A 16,768-nucleotide genomic window follows, 5' to 3' on the forward strand; every position below is an offset into this window, starting at 1 on the left:
GTAACAGGTGTATAAGCAATCAGTTTCCCATTTGCAAAATTAGGGAAGATTAGCCAAGAGGAAAGCAAAAAAGCACGTAGGGTTGGAGAGGAAGAGCAGGATGCAAGCGCAGGCACTGCATGCATATTAAGGTACCAACAGTGGAGACTGGGGGCTCCAATGTCAGTGGGGCAGTGAATCAATTAACTTGCCACATGGACATTGGAACGACCAGTCTCCACTGGAACCAGGTTCAATCCCCAGCATCTTCACTGAAAAACTCTTAGTAGCAAGCATGGACCTCTCCTAGAGATCTTGGACTGCTGCAACCAGTCAAAGCAGATAATACTGGACTAGATAGACTAGTAGGGGGGTATCCAACTACCTTAACATGGTGAGGGAGTTTGAGAGTGTTGAAGAAGCTGAGAGCAATGCCGTCAGGAGTTTAGACCAAGAGGCTAGACTCCTAGCAGGGGCACCCAAGGCGGAATGATCAAAGCTGAGACACCAGACTAAGATGCATCCAAACTCAGAGGAAGGCAACGGTAAACCACCTCTGAATACCTCTTACCATGAAAACCCTATGAACAGAGTATCAAAAATACAACACGAGATAGTGCTGGAAGATGAGACCCCCAGGTCAGAAGGCACTCACCGAGCTACTGGAGAAGAACAAAGGACAAGGACAAGTAGCGCTGTGACTAATGACGCAGCTGGGTCAAAGCCAAAAGGAAGCCCAGAGGCTGATGCACACAGATGCAAAAGGAGAGTCCGGAGTTGTACAACAGACACACAATAGGAACATGGAATGTGAGAAGCATGAACCAGGAAAAGTTAGAAATTGTCAAGCAAAAAATGGAACGTATCAACATTACAATACTTGGCGTGAGTGAATTAAAATGGACGGGAATGGGACATTTTCAATCAGGAAACTACAAAATATTTTACTCAGGAAATGAGAAATTAATGAGGAGGATTCTGATCGATTCTGACTGCCATTCCCTGTAAGCAGGGGGGTCACGAAGACAATAGCGAATAGCACTGCTGTAATAGAGTGAATATGTGCTAAGGATACTGATATTGCAGGAATGCAAATAGGAGGATGGTTGGTACAGGGGGCAGAACATCACTGTAGCACTTTAGCATAGAACAATTGGATGAAATTGTTGCCATGGTCATGACAAATGTGGGGGTATATATATATGTCTGTATGTGACCGCCATTTTAACTGAGTCCTGTGCTTTGCTCCAGCTAAGTGCTTGACTGAATAAACAACAAATCAGGTTTTGGCTTCATTATTAAGTCTCTTCCAAAAAGAACCCAGTTGTAAATTCCACAACATTAAGAAGAAACGGGGTTGCTTTAATAGTCAGAAGTGATGTAGCAAAAACAATTAAGAGCTATAATGCAAGGTCTGAGTGAGTTATATCAATGAGATTTAACAGGAAACCTATTAACATAACTATCATCCAAGTCTATGCTCCAATGGCAAATGCAGAAGAAGAGGAATTGGAGACATTTTATGAAGAAGTACAGGAAGAAATTGATCACACATCAAAACAAGATGTGCTGATAAGCATGGGAGAATGGAATGCAAAAGTAGGGAACAGAGAAGAACTAGGAATTGTGGGGAAATGGGGCTTAGGAGATAGAAATGAAGCAGGAGAAAGACACTGAATTCTGTGAAGTCAATAATTTGTTTCTCACAAACACATTTTTTGAGCAACCAAAAAGATGACTGTACACGTGGACATCACCAAATGGTCAATATAGGAATCAAATTGATTATATAATTGGCAGCTGAAGATAGAGAAGTTCCATACTTTCTGCAAAAACAAGACCAGGAGCAGACTGTGGTACAGATCATGAACTGGTAATAGTGAAAATCAGAGTAAAGCTAAAGCAGAACAACAAAGCAATCATAATGCCAAAATACAATTTAAATAACATCCCAGAAGAATATAAAGATCAAATAAGGAACAGATTTGAGGCTTTAAACTTAGTTGACAGAGAACCAGAAGAACTATGGAGTGAAGTCAGAGATATTATCAGGGAAGAATGCAAAAAGACAATACCTTTAGTTAAAAAGAGAGAAAGACCTCAATGGATTACTGATGAAACTCTTAAAATGATTAAAGAGAGAAGGAAAGCAAAAGCAAAAGGAGATAGAAACATGGTTAGAACCCTAAATGCAACTATACAGCGACTAGTACATAGGGACAAAGAGAACTATTACAATAGTTATTGTATAGAAATAGAAGAGGACAACAAAAAGGGAAGAACAAGAGCCCTATTCCAAAAGGTCAGAGAAGTTAAAAGGAAATATAAACTAAGAGTAGGGATGTTGAATAATCAACAGGGGAACACACTGACTGAGATGAAATAAAAGGAAGATGGAAGCAATACATGGAAGAACTCTATAAAAGAGATGCCAGGATGACAGATTAATTCATGGAGGAACCGTATGATGAAGAACCAGAAATTTTAGCATGTGAGGTAAAAGCTGCTCTTAAAATTCTTGGAAGAAACAAATCACCAGGAACAGATGGCATACCAATAGAGTTGCCACAAGCTACTGAGACTGAATCTGTCCAAATTTTGACAAAAATTGGTCAAGAAATATGGAAAACTAAACAATGGCCCACAGACTGGAAGCTTTCGATATACATCCCAATTCCAAAGAAAGGGGATCCCAGGGAATGCAGTAATTATTGAACTATTGCCTTAATATCCCATGCAAGCAAAGTAATGCTCATGATTCTACAACAAAGGCTCTTACCATATATGGTGCGAGAAATGCCAGATGTCCAAACTGGATTTAGAAAGGGAAGAGGTACCAGATATTATATCGCAAACGTACGTTGGATAATGGAACAGACCAAGGAATTTCAGAAGGAAATCACCCTGTGCTTTATAGATTACAGCAAAGCCTTTGACTGTGTAGATCATGAAAAACTGTGGAATGCTTTAAGAGAAACGGGGGTGCCACAGCATCTGATTGTCCTAATGCGCAACCTATACTCTGGACAAGAGGCTACTGTAAAGACAGAATATGGAGAAACCGATTGGTTCCTCATCGGAAACGGTGTGAGACAGGGGTGTATTTTATCACCCTATTTGTTTAATCTATATGCAGAACATATCATATGAAAAGCCAGATTGGACAAAGATGAAGGAGGTGTGAAAACTGGAGGAATATCTATAATTTAAGATATGTAGATGATACCATACTCTTAGCAGAAACCAGTAATGATTTGAAATGAATGCTGATGAAAGTTAAAGAGGAAAGGACAAAAGCAGGACTACAGCTGAACATCAAGAAGACTAAAGTAATGACAACAGAAGATTTATGTAACTTTAAAGTTGACAATGAGGACATTGAACTTGTCAAGGATTATCAATACCTTGGCACAGTCCTTAACCAAAATGGAGACAATAGTCAAGAAATCAGAAGAAGGCTAGGACTGGGGAGGGCAGCTATGAGAGAACTAGAAAAGCTCCTCAAATGCAAAGATGTATCACTGAACGCTAAAGTCAGGATCATTCAGAACATGGTATTCCTGATCTCTATGTAGGGATGTGAAAGTTGGACAGTGAAAAAAATGGATAAGAGAAAAAATCAACTCATTTGAAATGTGGTTTTTGAGGAGAGCTTTGCGCATATCATGGACTGCGAAAAAGACAAATAATTGGGTGTTAGGACAAATTAAACCAGAACTATCACTGGAAGCTAAAATGATGAAACTGAGGTTATCATACTTTGCACACATAATGAGAATTTGGACACATAATGAGAAGACATGATTCACTAGAAAAGACAATAATGCTGGGAAAAACAGAAGGGAGTAGAAAAAGAGGAAGGCCAAACAAGAGATGGATTGATTCCATAAAGGAAGCCACAGACCTGAACTTACAAGATCTGAACAGGGTGGTTCATGACAGATGCAATTGGAGGTCAATGATTCATAGGGTCGCCGTAAGTCATAATCGACTTGGAGACACATAACAACAACAAAGTGATTAGAAATTTGAATTAGGACCAGGAAAGTCCAGGCTCAGAAACCTAGTCGGCTGCAATGCCTACCTCTCTCAGCCTAATCTAACTCATAGGGTTGTTGTGAGGGTAAATGGGGGAGAAGAACCATGTTCACTGCCATGAGCTCCTTGGAGAAAAGGTGGGAGAAAAATAACAACTAAAAAAATAGAAATAGATATGGCAGTATGCCTGTGAATACCTAACATTTGGGGGGGGGAAATACCAGAGGGTGGCCTTCACCATCATTCATGGTGGTGAACTTTCCAGAGGTGTCTAGTCTGCCGTTGTTGGAGACAGACTTTGGAGATGAACTTCAATCTGATCTAGCAATGCCTTTCATGATCTGTGATGCTTCTGGTCAATGTAGGCTGGTCCATTGGGGCAAATGGGGTACTATCCCAGAAACTTGAGTTCATCCTCAGCCAGCCCCCCACCTCCCTGCCCATCTTCTTAGTTACCACCAGTCTGGGGGGAGCTCTGCCTGTCATTGGCTCTGGCTCCACCTAGTGTTGGACTCCCTGCCTTCTGCCCAACCAGTCCCACTGGGCACCCAGCACCACTGCTTTGGGGTCTGATACAAATTTCTGTATTTCTAGGAGCACTGGGGACCCTTTTGCTCAGGAGAAGAACTCCAAGAAAATATTATTGCTTTCTCTGATGTTGTGGCTTTTGAGTTTCTTCCCATCAAAACAAGCGGATAAAATTGAAGAGTAGTATGAATGGACACACTGTTACATCTGAAGATAATATAGAGGAATAATGTCTTTTGTTGATTTACTTCATTTCTAATTGGTTTACCCTAAGGATTTGGGAGACCAACAGGAGCACAGAGATAAGCAACAACACAACACACCAGCAATCTAATAAAACACAATTAAAATATGGGGGAGGGGGAGGATCGTGATGTAGTGATATTAAAAAAAAGCTGTGATGCAGTAAAACAAATACTATACTGATTTACAATAACCAGTGATGTGTAAAACCTGCAGCATGAAATTCCATTTGCAATTAGTTTTTAACGAATCCCAAGCGGTGGGTTTCTCTGGAAAATCCATCCACCTTGGGGGCTTTGATGCATATCTATTTTACCCATGGATGCACTCGATCATAGGCCTTGAAGTCTTGAGGGGACAAAAAACTGGGCACAATCCAACTAAACGAAACACTTTAAAATCTCCACCATTTCAATAGAAGAGAACTTAGCAGCAGGAGGATGGTTACGATTCAGTAAATGGCATCCACGACTCCATGAGAAAAGAGAGTGACCTGTACGAGTGGATCTGCTAAGAGTATGGTATCGTCTGCATATCTTAAATTATTGATATTTCTCCCTCCAATTTTCACACCTCCATCTTTGTTCAATCCTGCTTTCCGTATGATATGTTCTGCGCATAGATTAAATAAATAGGATGATAAAATACACCCCTGTCTCATCCCTTTCTGATGGGGAACCAGTCAGTTTCTCCATATTCTGTCCTTACAGTAGCCTCTTGTCCAGAGACCACAATGGAGCGATAATACTGCCTGGGGAAATCTTGATTGGGGGGGAAGGTGGGTGGGTAACAGTGCCTGCCTGGCCCATATGAGCCCAAGACATGTGGAAAGGGACCTTATATAGGCTTCCCCAAATCTTGTTCTGAAAGCTTGCAAGACCCAGAGATCCTGAGTTTCATACATTTCTGTCCTCTGATAACTGGGAACTCCCAGCCATTGTGGGAGCTCCCTTGATGGCTCTAGAGCCCACCGGGGTACCTTCCCAGGCCCCACATCCACACAGTAAAAGGGGGGGAAACACCTCCACCCACTCTGCAGGCTCTTTACAGATGGCAACAAAGAGATGGTTAATGTATAATGGGCCACAACCAGGGCTGGCTCCAGACATGCTGGGGCCCCAGCTCGCATGTGCGTGCTCACACACACTTGCGCTCACACACACATGCATGCACGCTTACACACAAACATGCATGCTCACACACACACACTCTCACGCGCTCACACACACGCACATGTGCCTAGCTCTCTCGCAGGGAGGGAGCTTCTTTTCCCCTCCCATTAGCTGGCTCCATCTCTCCTGCCTTTTGCGGCTGCATGGGTTGCTATGCTCATGCAGCGCTGCCATCAAACAAGATGGCACCGGAATCTTCAGTCCCTTAGGGAAACTTTGGCTGCCATCTTCGTTAATGGCAGTCCTGCGCACGCAGCCCGCGCAGCCTCAAAAGATAGGAGAGATGGGCGGGCGGAAGGAGCTCTCTCTCTCTGCGATCCACAGCAGCTACTCTGCTGTGGATCGCAGAAAAGGAGAGCTACTCCTCACCCATTCTATTGAGAGGCCCCTCAGGGGCCTCTGTGGGTCCAGGGGCCCTCAGCCAGGGCCCGACCTGGCCGCCCTTTGGCACTGGCCCTGGCCACAGCGTTTGTGTTAAGTATTTCCAAGCAAACTAATTATGTGAGATGCAAGAGGCTCACTATCTATACTATTATCCTGGACAAGGAACTGGCCTGGTTTTCCATGCCACTATTGCACTAGGGTAGCCTGCTCACTCCTGAGTCCCTTCCTTCCTATTATTGTTGTTGCTGCTGCTGCTGCTGCTGCTGCTGCTGTTAATTTCATTCTACACAAACGTCTCAAGGCAATTTACAATAAAAGCAGCAAGAAACAGGTTAAAAAACACAAAAACAGCAGATATATGTAGAAAACCAAAACCAAACTGACAACTATGACAGAGATCCATTCATCCAGCCAGGAAAGCACGTTGGACAGCTGCTTTGACAGTTAGGACTAACACTCGGAGTGGATTCACTGCCCCATTGACACTGGAGCCACCAGTCTCCACTGTTTATAAGGGATAGTGTGGTCTTCTCTATGAAGAAGCCATGGTGGAATTGATAGGTATCGCAGTAACTGCAGTAACAATAACAATAACAATAACAATAACAACAACAACAACAACAACAACAATAATAATAATAAATGGCTGCTCTCCACAGCTGTTCTAAATAGTTTTTGAGCTGCCCCAGATTGTCCGTCATGGGCTGGAACCAGGGTGACAGCCAGCTGGCCAGTAGGATGCTGCTACTTTCTAAGCTTATCACTGCCCTGCACATTATTCAGTAGCTTGCTGAAGCCCTTAACAAAATTTGTATGAAGATGGGTCAGCTCCAAAAATCATAATCCCTAGGCCACAAATGTGTTTGTCTGAGTTTTCTCTTTCTGCAGAATCTGGGTTTTCTGAAACCTTTTATCTGCTAGGCCAGTGGAAAGGAATTGGATCAACAGACCACCACCCCTTGATTCTCATAATTATTTTGTTTGCTGTGAGATGGAAGAATGAATGTCTTGTTTCCCCCCTCCCAAATATATCCCTGTTCTTGAGGGTTCTTGAGGCAAGAAAAAGGGTGGGCATGCACCCTATAAGTTATAAGGATGTATAGAAAATAGACAGAGGGACATTTTTCTCCATTTCTCATAATGCTAGAACTAGGGCCATCCAACGAAGCTGAATGTTGGAAGATTCAGGACAAACAAAAGAATGTGCTTCTCCACACACTTTAAACTATAGAATTTGTTGGCACAAGGTGCCTTTAAAAGAGGATTAGAAAATTTCATGGAGGACATGGCTATCAGTGGTTACTGGCCACAATGACCATGTTGCAGGCAGTAAACATCTGAATACCAGTTGCTGGGAATCACAATTGGTGAGAGCACTTTTGCACTTGAGTCCTATTGATGGCTTCTATAGGCATCCAGAACAGGATATAGGACTATAGAGGCCTTTGGTCTAACAGGGCTTTTCTCATGTTCTTATGACCTCATATTCATTGCAAATTGACATTTGTGTGCTATAGGCACTGAACAGATAAAACAGGACACCAGGAGTTAGTGATGGATGAATCTGTCAATTTGGTTTCTCTCAAAAATGTAAATGTACTGCCTTCAAGTCGATTCCTACTTAGGACGACCGTATGAATAGGGTTTTCATGAGTCTGAGAAGCAGTGACTAGCCCAAGGTCACCCAGTGAGCTTCATGGCTATGTGGGGATTCGAACCCTGGTCTCCCAGGTCGTAGTTCAACACCTTAACCACTAAGCCACACTGGCTCTCTTGGTTTCTCTCAGTTTCTCATTTTCCTGATAGTAAGTTCGGTTCTCCAAATCAGTTTATGACTTTTTTTTTTTAAAGTCCTCATGAAAATTCATGAGCATCTTACTGCAAATTTCTTCTAATATATCCACATTTGTAAGAAAAGTTGCCTAATATACATGTTTTTGCAAATCAATCTTCCCTAATACAATGCATTTGTGTATGTAATTTTGACTAATATATGCATTTTATGCACTCTTTATACAAGTACATACTTTCTTGTACTAATTACTTGGCTGGAGAACTGCACTGCAAAATCAGAATTGTGAATTTCGAAGGATGCCTGTGTTTCGGTTCTCATATTGTTTCAGAAAGTGCAAATTTGATAGATTCAGCTTGAAATACTAACTGAATTTAATTTCTTTCCTATCTCTGCCATGAATCTGGAGATTCTTGGCCATTGCAATGTTTATGTTGCCTGGCAAGAAAAGCTCTGGAGAACTGTGCCAGATGACTTGTGTCATAGGAACAGACTAGAGGCATGGTCTGCCTACTAGAGCAGATGGTGTCAGGACTGAAACTGCAGTGCATCTTGAACTGGCATCCAGAAAGATGCCAGGTGGGAATTCAACCTATACCTGTGCATCGCCACTCAGCTCTGGCCAAAGAAGAGGGACCAGGCCAAAATTCTTGTACAAGGGCTGAGGAAAAGGTAGATTCATGAACCAAAACAACAACGAAAAGACACTTGTCTCCCTTGGATAAAACAGAAGAATCCATGTTTATAATCTTTCTATAATTGCAAAGTTTTACTAGCACATGAAGCTCTGGATTCAGCCAATGATGCTTTTATCCTTACAGTGATTTTAATAGCTAAGCTGAGAGTGTCTGGTTGCAAGCAGACAGTGCAGCTAATTTGAAAATGAAGCCTTACATTTTACATTCAGTAACTTTAAAGTAGCCACATATTTGAACACATGGATAAACCCCCTTCCAAGTGTAATCTAATCCCTTTGAAACCACTTGAAGAAATAGGGCACTCAAAGACTGAGCACAATTCTAATCTTTACTCTCAATTCTGGATGGGGAAGAAGTTCAATTCAGTTTGCATATTCAGACAAATGTAGCTAATTCACACTTTCAAAAAAAAACAAAACACAAACTGAAATCTTTATAATTTGCTCTTCCAATTTTGCAACGTATTTCTCTATCCAAGTAATGTGGTCAAAAATGCATAGATTAGACTAAAATGTGCATGAAAATGCATATATTAGTGAAAATTACATACAAAAATGCATTCTATAAGGGGAAATTGCTTTGTAAAAAATTGTATACTAGGCAAAATTGCATACAAAAATGTGTATATTAGGAAGAATTCACACTAAATTGCTGATGAGGACTTTTTAAAAAATCACACACTGATACGGAAATCTGGAGAACTGACTTAAAGTTGGAAATATGAGAAATGGAGAGGAAGCAAAACTGACAGATTCACCCATCCTTACTCTCAATACAGGGCTAAGGACTGCTGCCAGCCCAAATCCATTTTCAGTAACAACATTAGCATGCTGTGAGCTGAATGGATCTGTACAGCATTCAGGAGATGCTGAAGGATGCTGTACTGTTGTTCTATGCTGATGTATTATGAAATGCAAGCAGACCATAAGGGATGCAACAAAAGACGAAGAATGTGAGGAGCACATCACTAAAAACGTAAAGACCAAACGACGATGAAACATTTGATTACATTAATAGCAGGTAGGGATGGGAGACAAATTCGATTCACTTTGCACTTAAAGGCGAACCGACTTAATTCACACTTTACAAAACAAGACAAGAACTGAAACGCGGCCATCCTTCGGAATTCGCACTTCTCTGAATTTTGCAATTCACTTCTCCAACCAATATTTACAAAACTATTATATATTGGGGAAATGTGCATAAAAATGAATACATTCATGGAAATAACATATGGAATGTCAGGGGAGATTGCTTGCAAAATATGTACCTTATTCAAAACTGCATTAAAATGTGTTTATTAGGAGAAAGAAATTCACACTAAAATGCTGACAGATTTTCATGAGGATTTTTTTAAAAAATCACAAACTAATGTGGAGAACTGATTTAAGATTGGAAAAATGAGAAACTCAGAGAACCAAAAGTGACAGATCCATCCATCCTTAGTGGCAGGAGACCAGCTAGAGAGGTGGTTGGACTACAAGGGAGTTAAAGGTATGCTAAAGGAAAGAGATTGCAGAGAAGCTGAATGACTGAAGTTGTAGAGCAGATCCTTGTGCCGGAACTAACTTTCACGGGAAGGGAATCTGAAGAACTGTGGCAAATAGTGGTGACAAGAGATGACATTCTATGCCTTACTGACAAATTAAAACTGACAAATAAGAGAAGGAGGCATAGCTCAGTGCTAGAGCATCTGCCTTGCATGCAGAAAGTCCCAGGTTCAGTCCCTGGCATCTCCAGGTAGGGTTGGGAAAGACCCCTGTCTGAAATCCTGGAGAGCTACTGCCAGTCAGTGTAGACAATATTGAACTATATGAGTCAATGATCTGATTCAGTATAAGGCAGGTTCCTATGTTGTTTTCTTTCTAAATCACCAGTTCCAAATAGCATCCACCCAAGAGTTTATTTATTTATTTATTTAGACTATTTCTATACCGCTTAATATATAAAAATATCTCTAAGCGGTGTACAAGAAAAAAAGAACACAAGAAGTATTATAAAAAGTACACAATGAAGCCATAATACAAATAAACTCATACTTAATACAAATTATTAATAAATAAATATACTAACACAGCAAATTCCATCACACTTCCCCACTTATCCCCTATCATAAAGAACTCAGGTGTGAAACTGCTGATCTGACAAAAGAGACAGGAAATGATCTTGGGTTGATCACAAGCTGGACATGAGTCCGCAGCGTGATGTAGTCGCTAGAAAACTAAAGCAATTCTGAGCTGCATCAATTTAGTGAAGTTTTGTATCCAGATCACAATTATTATTATTATTATTATTATTATTTATTACACTTATATACCGCCCGACTAGCAAAAGCTCTCTGGGCAGTGAACAACAAAGGATATAATAAAATACACAATATAGTACAATAAAAACATATAACATAAAAACAATGAACGTTCGAAATCAATTACAACAAAAGAGATCAATAACTTAAGTTAAAAATGCAGTGGGAAGAGGAAGGTTTTGACCTGGCGCCGAAAGGATAGCAATGTTGGTGCCAGGCGCACCTCCTCGGAGAGACTGTTCCACAGTTCGGGGGCCACCACTGAGAAGGCCCTAGATCTTGTCGTCACCCTCCGGGCCTCCCTATGTGTCGGAACCCGGAGGAGGGCCTTCGTAGCAGAGCGTAGTGAGCGGGCAGGTTCGTATCGGGAGAGGTGTTCCGACAGATAGCGTGGTCCCGTGCCATGAAGGGCTTTGTAGGTTAATACCAGCACTTTGAATCTGGCCCGGAAGCATATTGGCAGCCAGTGCAAGCGTGCCAGAACTGGTGTTATGTGCTCGGACCGCTTGGTCCTTGTCAACAATCTGGCAGCCGCATTTTGCACTAGCTGCAGCCTCCGAACTGTCTTCAGAGGCAGCCCAACGTAGAGCGCATTGCAGTAATCCAAACACGAGGTTACCAGAGCATGTACTACCGATGTAAGGTCCTCCTTACTCAGATAGGGACGTAGCTGGGCTACCAACCGAAGTTGGTGGAACGCATTCCGTGCCACCAAGGCTACTTGAGCCTCAAGTGAAAGGGAAGAGTCTAAGACAACTCCCAAGCTCCGAACCCGGTCCTTTAGGGGTAGTGTAACCCCGTCCAGGATAGGGTATGTATCCACCATCCGATCAGAGAAGCTATCCACCAGCAGCATTTCAGTCTTGTCAGGATTGAGCCTCAGTTTGTTAGCTCTCATCCAGTCCATTGTCGCAGCCAGGCAACGGTTCAGCACATCGACAGCCTCACCTGAAGAAGATGAAAAGGAGAAGTAGAGCTGCGTGTCATCAGCATACTGATGGCAACGCACTCCAAAACTCCTGATGACCGCACCCAACGGCTTCATGTAGATGTTAAAAAGCATGGGAGACAGAACCGACCCCTGCGGAACTCCACATTGGAGAGCCCATGGAGTCGAGCAATGTTCTCCAAGCACTACCTTCTGGAGCCGACCCACCAAGTAGGAGCGGAACCACAGCCAAGCAGTACCTCCAACTCCCAACTCCACGAGCCTCCCCAGAAGAATACCATGGTCGATGGTATCAAAAGCCGCTGAGAGATCAAGGAGAATCAACAGAGTTACACTCCCTCTGTCCCTCTCCCGACGTAGGTCATCATACAGGGCGACCAAGGCCATCTCAGTGCCAAAACCAGGCCTAAAGCCCGACTGAAATGGATCTAGATAATCCAAGTAGTAATTGTACCACTCTGTTCTGCTTTGGTTAGACTTCACCTGGAGTACTGTGTACAGTCCTGGTCACCGCTGTTTAAGAAGGTTCTTGACATACTGAAACATGTCCAAAGAAAGACTAACAGATGGTGAGGGGCTTGAGACCAAGACCTATGAGGAATTGTTGAAGGAACGGGAAATGTTTGGCATGAAGAAGACATGATTAAGAGGCAATATGATAGCCATCTTCAAACGTCTGAAGGGCTGTCATGTTGATGATGGGGCAATGGCTTCAAATTATAAGAAATGCAATTTTGATTAAACATTAGGAAAATCTTCCAGCATGAGCTGTTTGACAGTGGGACAGACTTCCTTGGATGCCCACCTGTCAGAGATGCTGTAGCAATGGATTTTCTGCATTGGCAGTGGGTTGGACTAGATAACCTTTGAGGTTGCATCCAAGTCTAACTGTATTGCAGCATTATTGCTCTTGGTAGACAGCAACACAGATTTCATTTGTCACATGGTTGCCTCTGATTATGTGGAGTTTGTAGGTTTTTGAACCACCTTCAAAACATGTGATCAGATGCTGGTCACTAGCAGCTGGTGGAATGATGGTGTAAACTGTGAGCAAGGGCAGGGATACCTCTGTCATACCACCAACAATTCAAGGAACTAAAATTTCACCTTTTTAATATATTTTTTTAACTGAAATTGCACAAGTATGCACACATCTCACATTCTGAAACAGACGCAATGACAGCCAGGCATGGTTGGCTACATTTCCGAAGTTTGAAACCCACACCTTCCATCTTTGGACTGCAGTTTTAGATATCTCCCTCTGTCAGTATTAAACATTTTGATCATTCAAAACATAAATCATCTCTGCCACTGATGCTGTGATGCCTTTGGGATATATTTACATAGCAAACATCTGCTGAATGATTCGTGGAGGTTTCTTTTCTTGTTCAGACTCTTCATGGCATGGTAGCTATGCTCTTGCGCTCTGCCCCCATTCCATTTGGGTTTCTTTATCTGGGCATTCCGTATATGCCCAGTTGCTACAGACAACAGGTGAGGTGAAAGATGCTGATGGCAGAAGGTGAGGAAGGACAAGCAATGAAAATACTGTTTTGCTCTCTCTCCACTTCCCAGAATGGTAAGATGTCCAGGGATCTTTATCCACTTTATCCTAGTCCATGCTTTTTTGTACACATTACTTGGCTGGAGAACTGCACTGCAAAATTTGGAGAAGTGTGAACTTCAAAGGATAGCTTCATTTCTGTCTGTGCATTGTTTTGGATTGTGCAGATGATGTAGGTTCACCTTGAATGTTCACCTTGAATCAAATTTCTCCCCCACCGCTACCAGATGCATAATGTTCAGATCCTGAGAAATATATTTCCACTCTACTCTGCTCTGGTCGGGCCGCATCTGGAGTAACTGTCTCCAGTTCTGGGTACCATGGCATTAAGAAACTGGAACGTGTCCAGAGAAGGGAAACCAGATTGATGAGTGGTCTGGAAGCTGTGAGAAATGGTTGGAAATGCAGGGTAAGTTTAGCCTGGAGAAGATAAGGGGAGATACGATAGCCGTCTTTAAATATCTCAAGCGAATATGCTTGTCACACAGTAGATGGGACAGATTTGTTCTCTGTTGGTCCAGATGGCAGGACTAGAACTAACAGGTGGAAATTGCAGGGAAGCAGATTTTGGCTGAACGTTAAGGCAAACTTCCTAATGGTAAAATCTGTTGAACAGTGGAACGGATTGCCTTGGCTCAAGAGGTGCTGGGTTCTCCTTTTCTGGAGGTATTTAAGCAGATGGCTATCCATCAGGGATGCTATAGCTGCATCCTGTATTGCAGATCCTGCATCAATCAGGGGGTTGGACTAGATGATCTTAAAAACCCTTCCAGTTCTATAATTCTACAACTCAATGTATGCAAGTGTGTAATAGCCAAACTATTTCTCATATTTAAATTTATTGGGACAAGCATCTTGGCACCTCTTGCTTTTTTTCCATGTGTGTATGTAAAAACACAGGATGATAGTCAATGCTAGTTGAACAACCCACGGCAACAATACACATGCTAGGTTCTTCCCCTGTCTTACTAGGCAACACCCCCTGATCTCCCAGGTACCACCCAGGCTCTGTGCTCTTCTTTTGGACTCTGAGGCTCTGAAAACTTGCCAGCCAAAACAGCCTTCACAAATTTTAAGAGAGGCTTAGAGGAATGGCCAGAGGAGTAAAACTCAGTATTTAGTGTTGTGCCTTTGAAGTAGTTGAGGCCAAACAGGATGCAGGGTCAGTATGATTGGGGATTTTTATCCAGTTTGTCAATGTCTTGGCTGCTGTACTCCATGCTCTGGTAACTTCCTAACTGGGCTATTGCAACGTGCTCTACGTGGAGCTGCTCTTGAAGACAAGATGGAAATTTCGGTTGGTCAAAAATACAGGACCCAGATTACGGGCTGGGGTTCTATTTAGCATTCATATACCTCCTGTTTTAAAACAGTTCCAAGGGCTGCCAATTCTTTTCTGAGCACAATTCAAAGTGCTCATGTTAGTGTTTAAAGCCTTAAACAACTTATTTCCCAAACATCTGAAAGACCCTCTCCATCCCTACCAACCATCTTGGGCAATAAAATCTGCAGAGGGGACTCTCTTGGTGGTTTTTATAAATACTTCTATTTCATTATTTTTTCTCAATTGTGTATTTCATGAAACTATCTAGCAAAAAAAAAAAATGGAAATGGACTACCTTTAAGTTGATTCCGACTTATGGCGACCCTATGAATACAGTTTTCATGGTGATTTTAAAATTGTCTACTTTCTGACTTTTTTTTTGCATTTTTATGGTTTGCATTTCTATTCCTATGTACAGTCTCTAAAGTGCTACTTGACTATTGTTTCATTTCTTCTGTAAGCCATGGCTAGTTGCCTACCTCTTTGATTGAAAGGATACCAGAGCTACATACTCAACATCACACAATAAGTCAATGACAGAGACGAGGATTTTTAAGTTCAGTGTCTAGATCCTCTGGTGTGCTTGTTTTTTAAAGGTATAAAGACAAGGAGATTCTTGCCAATTGGCTTACTGAGAAGGAAAATGTGTAGGAAATACTCTACCCAAAGTGTGATGCAGCCTAAGCACTACCAATTCTTCCTCATAAACCACAACCTGCTCCCACAGACTTGAGCAGAAGATACATGATAAGGAACTATAAGCCTCAGAAATAAATGGCATGAGCATGCACAAAGTGCGCTTGCCTCACCAATGAGGAACCTCAGTTTGTATTTAATATGGTGATTTCACAACAGATATCCTTTGTATAAACAGTGCATCTTATAATCTTCACAGGAAGAGCCTGCTGGATTCGGACAATGGCCATCTAAGCCAGCATCCTCTTCTCAGAATAGCCAAACAAACACACACAGCATTTTTTAAATTAAAAAAAAACCCAGGAATGCAAAACCTCCGTACTTCTCTCAGATCTAAAAGACACACACACATTTATATCTGCAGTTCCAAACTTAAATACAACACACAGGCACACAGAGAATTTTTGAACCTTTTAAATTCTATTATCCACCTTTTTAAGCAATTCCTCATAACAGTGTTTCACAATAATGCAAAAAGGAAGTAGAAAAAGAGGAAGGCCAAACAAGAGATGGATTGATTCCATAAAGGAAGCCACAGACCTGAACTTACAAGATCTGAACAGGGTTGTCCATGACAGATGCTATTGGAGGTCACTGATTCATAGGGTCGCCATAAGTTGTAATCGACTTGAAGGCACATAACAACAAACATAACAGTGTTTCACAATAATGCAAAATGTTATCAGATGTGGTGTCTAGTGGGTTAACATCACATTTCAGTGGATTTGGGGTGTGGGTCTGGTGGGGGGGGAATTCTTGTCGGCAAAACTGGCCAATACAGGACAGCAGTGGTGGTAGAGAGAGGAGTAGCTGGTGAAATTCAGTTCACATTTCTGCAGCAATTTGCGTTGGTTTTTTTTAAAAAAAGACCTTCATGAACGTGCATCAGCATTTTAGTATGAATGTCTCCTAATACACATATTTTTGTATATAGCGTTGACTAATGTGCACAATTCAAGCCTGTGGCTGGGGGTGCTGGCCCCCCGAGCTGTGCTTCCCCCTTCCCAGATTTTTGGGGGAAATTGTCTTCTTTTTAATTTGTGACATGACAGACAGCGACAACCTTCATTTAAAGAATGAGAGCTTGTTTTAAGAA

This window comes from Rhineura floridana, chromosome 6, assembly GCF_030035675.1.
Source record: "Rhineura floridana isolate rRhiFlo1 chromosome 6, rRhiFlo1.hap2, whole genome shotgun sequence".
NCBI lineage: Eukaryota > Metazoa > Chordata > Lepidosauria > Squamata > Rhineuridae > Rhineura > Rhineura floridana.